Source organism: Petaurus breviceps, unplaced genomic scaffold (assembly GCF_028583685.1).
Source record: "Petaurus breviceps papuanus isolate PSGF00001 unplaced genomic scaffold, PetGlider_PUasm1.0 90604, whole genome shotgun sequence".
Classification (NCBI taxonomy): domain Eukaryota; kingdom Metazoa; phylum Chordata; class Mammalia; order Diprotodontia; family Petauridae; genus Petaurus; species Petaurus breviceps.
In genome coordinates, this window is record NW_027187285.1 from 4,137,581 (window position 1) to 4,144,297 (window position 6,717).

Genomic DNA, 6,717 nt, shown 5'->3' on the forward strand with positions numbered 1-6,717 from the left:
TGTCTGAGCCTGGGATTCAATCCCAGGCCATCCCGACTCTGGAGGCAGTACTCTTACTCGCTGTGCTACCTGGCCGCCCCAATATTGCCTTTTTTTGATGGGAGTGTGGGAGGGTGTGGAGAGGGGAGCAGTGAGTGGGGTTAGAAAGCTAAAGTACATTCAGAATAGGATGACCAGAATGATAAAAGGACTTGAAACAATGGGGAAAGGTTGAAGGAATTTGGTATGCTTAATCTGGAGAAGAGGAGCAAAAGGCCAGCAGGAATGATTGTTGTCTGCAATTATTTGATGGACCACATTATAGAAGACAGACCAGACTTATTTTGTGTGCCTCCCAAAGGGAGATAAAGTCATAATATGGCAGATTTTAACTCAACAAAATGAAAGACCCTCTAACAATTAAAGCCATCTAAAAATTCAAGCAGCATTCTGTGTGAGGGAGTGATTTATTTGTCACAAGGCAATGGGTAGGTTGACCATATATCTGGAATGCCATTAAAGGGATGCATGCTTTGAGTAAAGATTGACCTCTACAGCTTCTAAAGATCTCTCCAACTCTGAGATTCTATGTGTATTTTGTTATTGTAATGTTCAATGTAAGCATAAACTAAAAAAAAAAAGTCATGTTTGATGACGTACACAATTATTTTTGTGCTTTGCAATAATTAGGTAAGCAGTTCATATAAATAAGAAAAGGTAAGCAGCCCATATAAATAATATTATAAAGTATTCCATTGACAAGCATAACAAATTACTACATCTCTTCTTGTTTTGCTAGTTTTATAATATTTGAAAATAAAATCTTGTTCATTTCTCTGGCAAATTTTTAACACAATAATAGTAATATCATCACATATGCATATTGAATACTCAAATATATTTTGAGAAGCAGAGAGGTTCCAAGATTCCACTTAACATTCCAGAGGGCAGATGATGAAGCTTACTATTCCCTTTCTGACAAAGGTGTGATCAAGATGCAAAATAAGATATACATTTTTAGACATGGCCAATGGGAGAATTTGTTTTGCTTGGCTATGCATATTTGTTACTAGGGTTTTGTTTTTATTTTTATTTTGTTCTTTTTCAGTGGGGAGGGAGGGAGGTGGGAAGAAGAGAAGAACTGAAAAAAGAAAAAGCATGAATAGAATGTCTTGTCTATCCCCACGCCTTTGATTATCCCAGGTATTGGAAGCCTTAGAAGAAACTTGGGTCGAAAAGCTATATGTGACCTACTCCTTAGGTGACACAATGCTACAAGAGTAAAGTAGGCACAGACTGAGAGGAGATATAAATAATGAGAAAGAGGACAGTAGATACTTAGCAACTTGAAGTCTTTGGACAGTTTAATGAGATGGGAAGGGTAGGAGAAAGAGAAGTGTTATGGAGGAGAGAATAGAAGCCTCAAGAGAACAAGGCACAATAGTGAATACTCAAGGAGTCTCTCTTCCAGGATGACTCTACAACCCCCACCTGAACTGGCAGGCTGGGTCCCCAGAGTGGGGTAAGGACTACTCTTCACTTCTGGGGTAACTCAGAAGTGTTGAAGACTCTTCACTAGCCCCTATCCTGTTTTCTCTTCAATATCAATTAACTTGTTCATATCAATTAGCTTTTATAAATGAATATTTGCCAAGGAAATATATAGCAGGGAAAGAAGTACAAAAATATCCTCCTAATCTACCCCAAACTCAACTTATAATCTTCCCTCTGCACATACTTGGTCCCTAGAGAGAATAGAATCCAACTCAAGGCATAACAATGCTTAAATATAGGGAATACATGAAATTGAGGGGTACTTCTTAGCTCTTGTAACCAATGGACCAAGGAAGCAACTCCTTCCCACAAAGTTAGGTTCTGGGAGCATCCTAGCTGATTAATTAGTTGCTTCCTTGATTATCTCAGTTGACCAAAATCAAGAAAGTTGCTCAGTTACTGTGCAGTCCCTGGATTGGACTCCTCCCTAGACTCTTGCTATGGTTATTAGCAGACTTTGCTACTGACTCAAATTGCTGGTCTTCTGACAGCTCTTCTGGACTTCTGAAGGTCACATGGTTTGGATTTTAATAGTGTTTTTAAAAATTACATATAAAGAAAGTTTTCAACATTCACTTTTATAAGATTTTGAGTTCCAAACTTTTTTCTCCCTCCCTCCCTCTGGTCCCCCTCCCCAAGACGGCAAGCAATCTGATATAGGTTATACACGTATAATCATATTAAACATATTTCCACAGGTCACAAGGTTTTGAAGCTCACGTAGATGCTCTCATCTCAAGATCCTCATTCATCTAGCATCAGGAAAGAAGAAGGACAATAACAAAAGTAACCACGGTACTATGCATTTATGGACATATGGTAACCCGGTGGGAAAGGGGTAATCCTAGCTCAAAACCTGCAAGGAAAGAGATTAAAGATTGTCCACTTGCACCTTTTGTATGCAGATTGGCCACTAGGGGATAAATTCTTTTGGTCATGACAATCTATCAAAAAGGTACAAATATGAATTGGGCCTCAGTACTCAGCAACTTCCTTCCTCTCTAACAAAAATTATAAAGTGAGATAATATCTATAAAGCATTTTCCCAACCTTAAAGTGTTATATACATGTCAGCTATATTATTATTATTATTAATTTACCTAGATGTTCACAGTAATTCATGGATTGCCTTGTCCAAAGAATCTATAGATGGTATAGGAGATAGAGCACTGCTGATAAAAGCAGTATTGCTAGTATTTATGTATCACTTTAAAGCTTGAGAAGTATTTGTATATATCAACTCATTTTGTCCTCACAACAACCCTGGGAGTGTTATTAATACCCCCATTTTGCTGATAAGGAAACTGAGGCAGGCAGAGATTAAATGACTTGTCCAGGGTCACCAAGTTAGCAAAGGTCTGAAGCAGGATGTGAGTTCAGGTCTTCCTAACTTCAGTTGTAGCTTTCTATCTACTGTGCCATCTAGCTGCACATCACCTCCCTTCACTTTCTAATTACCCCTCCAGAAAATTAGATCCTTCTCCTTATTTCCCTATTTCTATTCATAGCAACCATTCTTCCAATCATCCTGGTTCTGGAATATTGGTGTGCAGGCAGAGTTTGCTAGGTGTGTTCAAGTATACTTGAATATCTCCAAGTAATGTGTACTTTGAATCTCATTTTTTATTTTATATTTTAAGTAAATATAATAATAAATAAGTAAAATTTAACATTTAAAAATTTTTAAACATAAAAAAGTAAAATTTAAGTAAAAAAAATCACTTATGTTTTAAGTAAAATTAGATTTAGTAAAGTTTTAGTTTCTTAGTCTTGTTTAATGAATAAAACATAATATCCTTTAGGAATGAATATTCAATAAATATTTGCCTTTTAAATAATAATAATATTCCCTAGGTGCCCACCCTAATAAAGTGTGCTTTTGTTGCCTATGCTAGGAATCATCTTTGAGACCTCCCATTTCTTCGGCTTCCTCATTCAGTCAATCACCAGTCTGGATTCCTTTCCTTTGTCTCCTGCATCTGTAGCTTCCTTTCCCTTCCCAATGTTACCATTCAAGTTCAGATTATCAATATTGCTCTTTGGGACTACCACACTGGACTGCTGCCCAATCTCTAGCCTGTAGTGTTTTTCTTCAATCTGTTCCCCATGTTGCCCCACCAACTTGGTCGAATTTGTTATGTGGATACCATTTGTATCCTGGTGTAGCTGAATATCTCTAGCAAGATTTGTTGTGCACTCTAAAAAAACTGTCCAGAAAATGTTAGTGGGTACTAAAGAAGAGAATGGGAGATGGAGAAAGAAGAGCTATTTCCCTTAAGGTCCTAGGTCCTAAGTGCTTGGGAAGTATAGGGGGAAGTGACAGCAAAGACAGTTACCTCAGCATTTTTATCACCTTTGCACTGATTTTCATCTGGAGAGGGAAGCACCAGATGCTTCCTTCATTGTATGAAGTCAGAGCTCTCACCATGTTCATAAGGGTTGGCTCTGGGTATTTCCTCTAAATGCAAAGAAATCACCCAATAATAATTATGTAGGCTGCTTCCTCAAGAAAGTCCTGGGGTCTCTCTTTTTATCCCAACAGAAAACCTGAAATACACTTGAGTTGTGAAAGGACAGCTCAAGCCTCAGCTTCACCCCCTTCCTTGACTAGTCTCAGTCACAGGAGAAGTGATGCCTCAAATCTTGCTGATCTCAAGACTCCTTTATTATTCATAGTAGCTGGCTGATCTCACAGATAGGGTTAGGAAGGTCAGCACAACATTAATATGTTGAATTCAGAGATGCCATAGGCTGAAGATTGAACTTGTCACACCAGAGTGATTCTTGTTGAGGGGGATTGATTTGACATTAATATTAATTTTGTTCCCCCACCTGCAATATTCAAGAAGTTCCCTCTCCCCCCTCCACCATGAAAAATGCTTATCAAGAAGATAACTAGATGTTATTCTAACATATAGGAAGCAATTTGTGATTAAAACAGAAAAAAAAAACCCAACTCACTAAGTGAACCACATTTAGGGTGAGGTTATAAAGAAAATATTTTTGAAAGAACTTTATAAGGCTCTAAATGGGAAAGAAATAGGTCCTAAATTCTACTCCCATCTTATAAAGAGTATTCCAGAACTGGAATGGACCTTAAAGTATCATGAGTCAGCATGGAAGAATGGCTACAGTTCTGGCCTCAGAATCACAAACACAGAGGTTCAACTCTTACTTAACCTACTTACTACCGGTATCTGTGTGATCCTGTAGAAGTAATGTAACCTCTTTGGACCTCAATTACCTCATCAGTAAAACAAGGGGGTTAGACTTACTGACTTCTTTAATCCTTTCTAGTCTATGTTCTATGACCCTAGAACCTCAGAATCATCTTATCCAACATGAACTGAGGAATGAATCTTCCCTACAACATCTACAAAATCCTTCCCCTGATATCCAGTGACAATGAACTCACTGCCTTCTAAGGTAACCTATCTCCTCCCCCCCCCCCAACTCTAAATACTAGAAAGCTTTGTTTTATAATAAGTCAAAGTTTACCTTCCTAAACCTTCCTCTTATTTCTATAACCTGGGACAAAGCAGATCGAAACTAATAAATTCTTTTTGGTAACTGCCCCCAAACAATGATCATTTCCCACCTAAATTTCCCATCTATCATGATATACCCCTATTTCCTTCAGTGGAGATTCACTTTTTCATTGAATATTTGTTGTTGTTAATTTATTTCAGTAGTATTCGACTCTCTGTGACCCCATTTGGGGTTTTCTTCAGCAAAGATACTGGAGTGGTTTGCCATTTCCTTCTCCAGCTCATTTTACAGATGAGAAAATTGAGGCAAATAGGGTTAAGTGACTTGCCCTGGGTCTCCCAGTTAGCAAGTGTCTGAATTCTTATTTGAACTCAGGTCCTCCTGACTACAGGGCCAGTGCTGTCTCCACTCTTCCATCTAGCTGCCCTTATTCATGGAATACACATTTTCCCAATCCCTTCACCTTCTACTTACCTTAAAAAAGTTATATGAACTGAGATCCCAAGATAACACCCATATAAATCCTTGGTAATTAATGTTAACTGTTAGTCTATATATTCACATTAATAGTTATTTGAAATTAATTCAAATGTTGGGGGGGAAAGAGTAGACAAACATCAAAGGAAAATTTATGTGTGCACACACACTTTCCCTTTTAAGGGATAAAATTACAAGACTGATCTGCCTGAGGAATAACCAAAGGAAAGTGAAAGAGCCATTTAAAGGACCATTTATTTCACCTAAAAGAAAACAAAGAACTAGTTTGCATAGTTGTTTTATAAGGAATCCACTAAATAGTTAATTGGACCCAAGAGACTAAAGGACAGGTGGGTTGAAATTAGGAAGAAATGGCCCGGGGGAATTTGAGAAAGTTTATTTCCATTTTTTAACTTTTTAAAATGTTGCTTGTAAAATCCAGTTTCTTTTCCCTTCCTGTTCTTTCTTTGAGCAACTGAGATATCATTGGTGTCCTCCATAGGACATGCATGCTTGAGGACTACAGGAAGCAAATTCCATTATTATTAGGCAAATTTGGTGCAATAACTAGCCAAAAATGCTAATAGCCTTGAGCATAATTCTTCTCAGTAACTTTAGCGACCTAATGGGGAGCAGCTAAAATGTGTTGCCAGTTCCTAAAAAGGTAATAGAAGACACTTCTCCCAGTTGAATGCTGGAAGTGAGAGAAGTCTCCATATTTTATCCTGAATTTTGTGACCAGATCCCTGAAATTGGAGAACAAGAGAATCTGCTTTGGGGAAAGTCAACAAGTGGCCATAGGCTCATAAGAGCAATGATAAATCAGAACAATACTAGTAAGAAAAAAATCCTTTTTTGCTATCGTATAACTTGACACGTATCTCCTTTCTAACAAAAGACTTTTGAAGTCATGACTGATGTTGATTACCTTTCCCAATAACAAAATCTGACTGAACAGAGAGGGTTTAGAAAACTTGAGGGACCAAAATACAGCTGTGGGGTGGTAAAAGAGGGAGACATATACCTGGAACCCTCTTCCAAGAGTGAGAAAGAATTGTCTTTTTGACAGATTATGTCTTACTACTAAAGAAGACAGGAAAATATGGATTAGAAAAGTCAGGTGTATTCAGAACTGTTTAAATGGCAGGACACAAAGAACAGTTGTTAATGGTTGAATGTCATTGTGGCAAGAAGTCTATAGTGGAACTCTGGAGATTT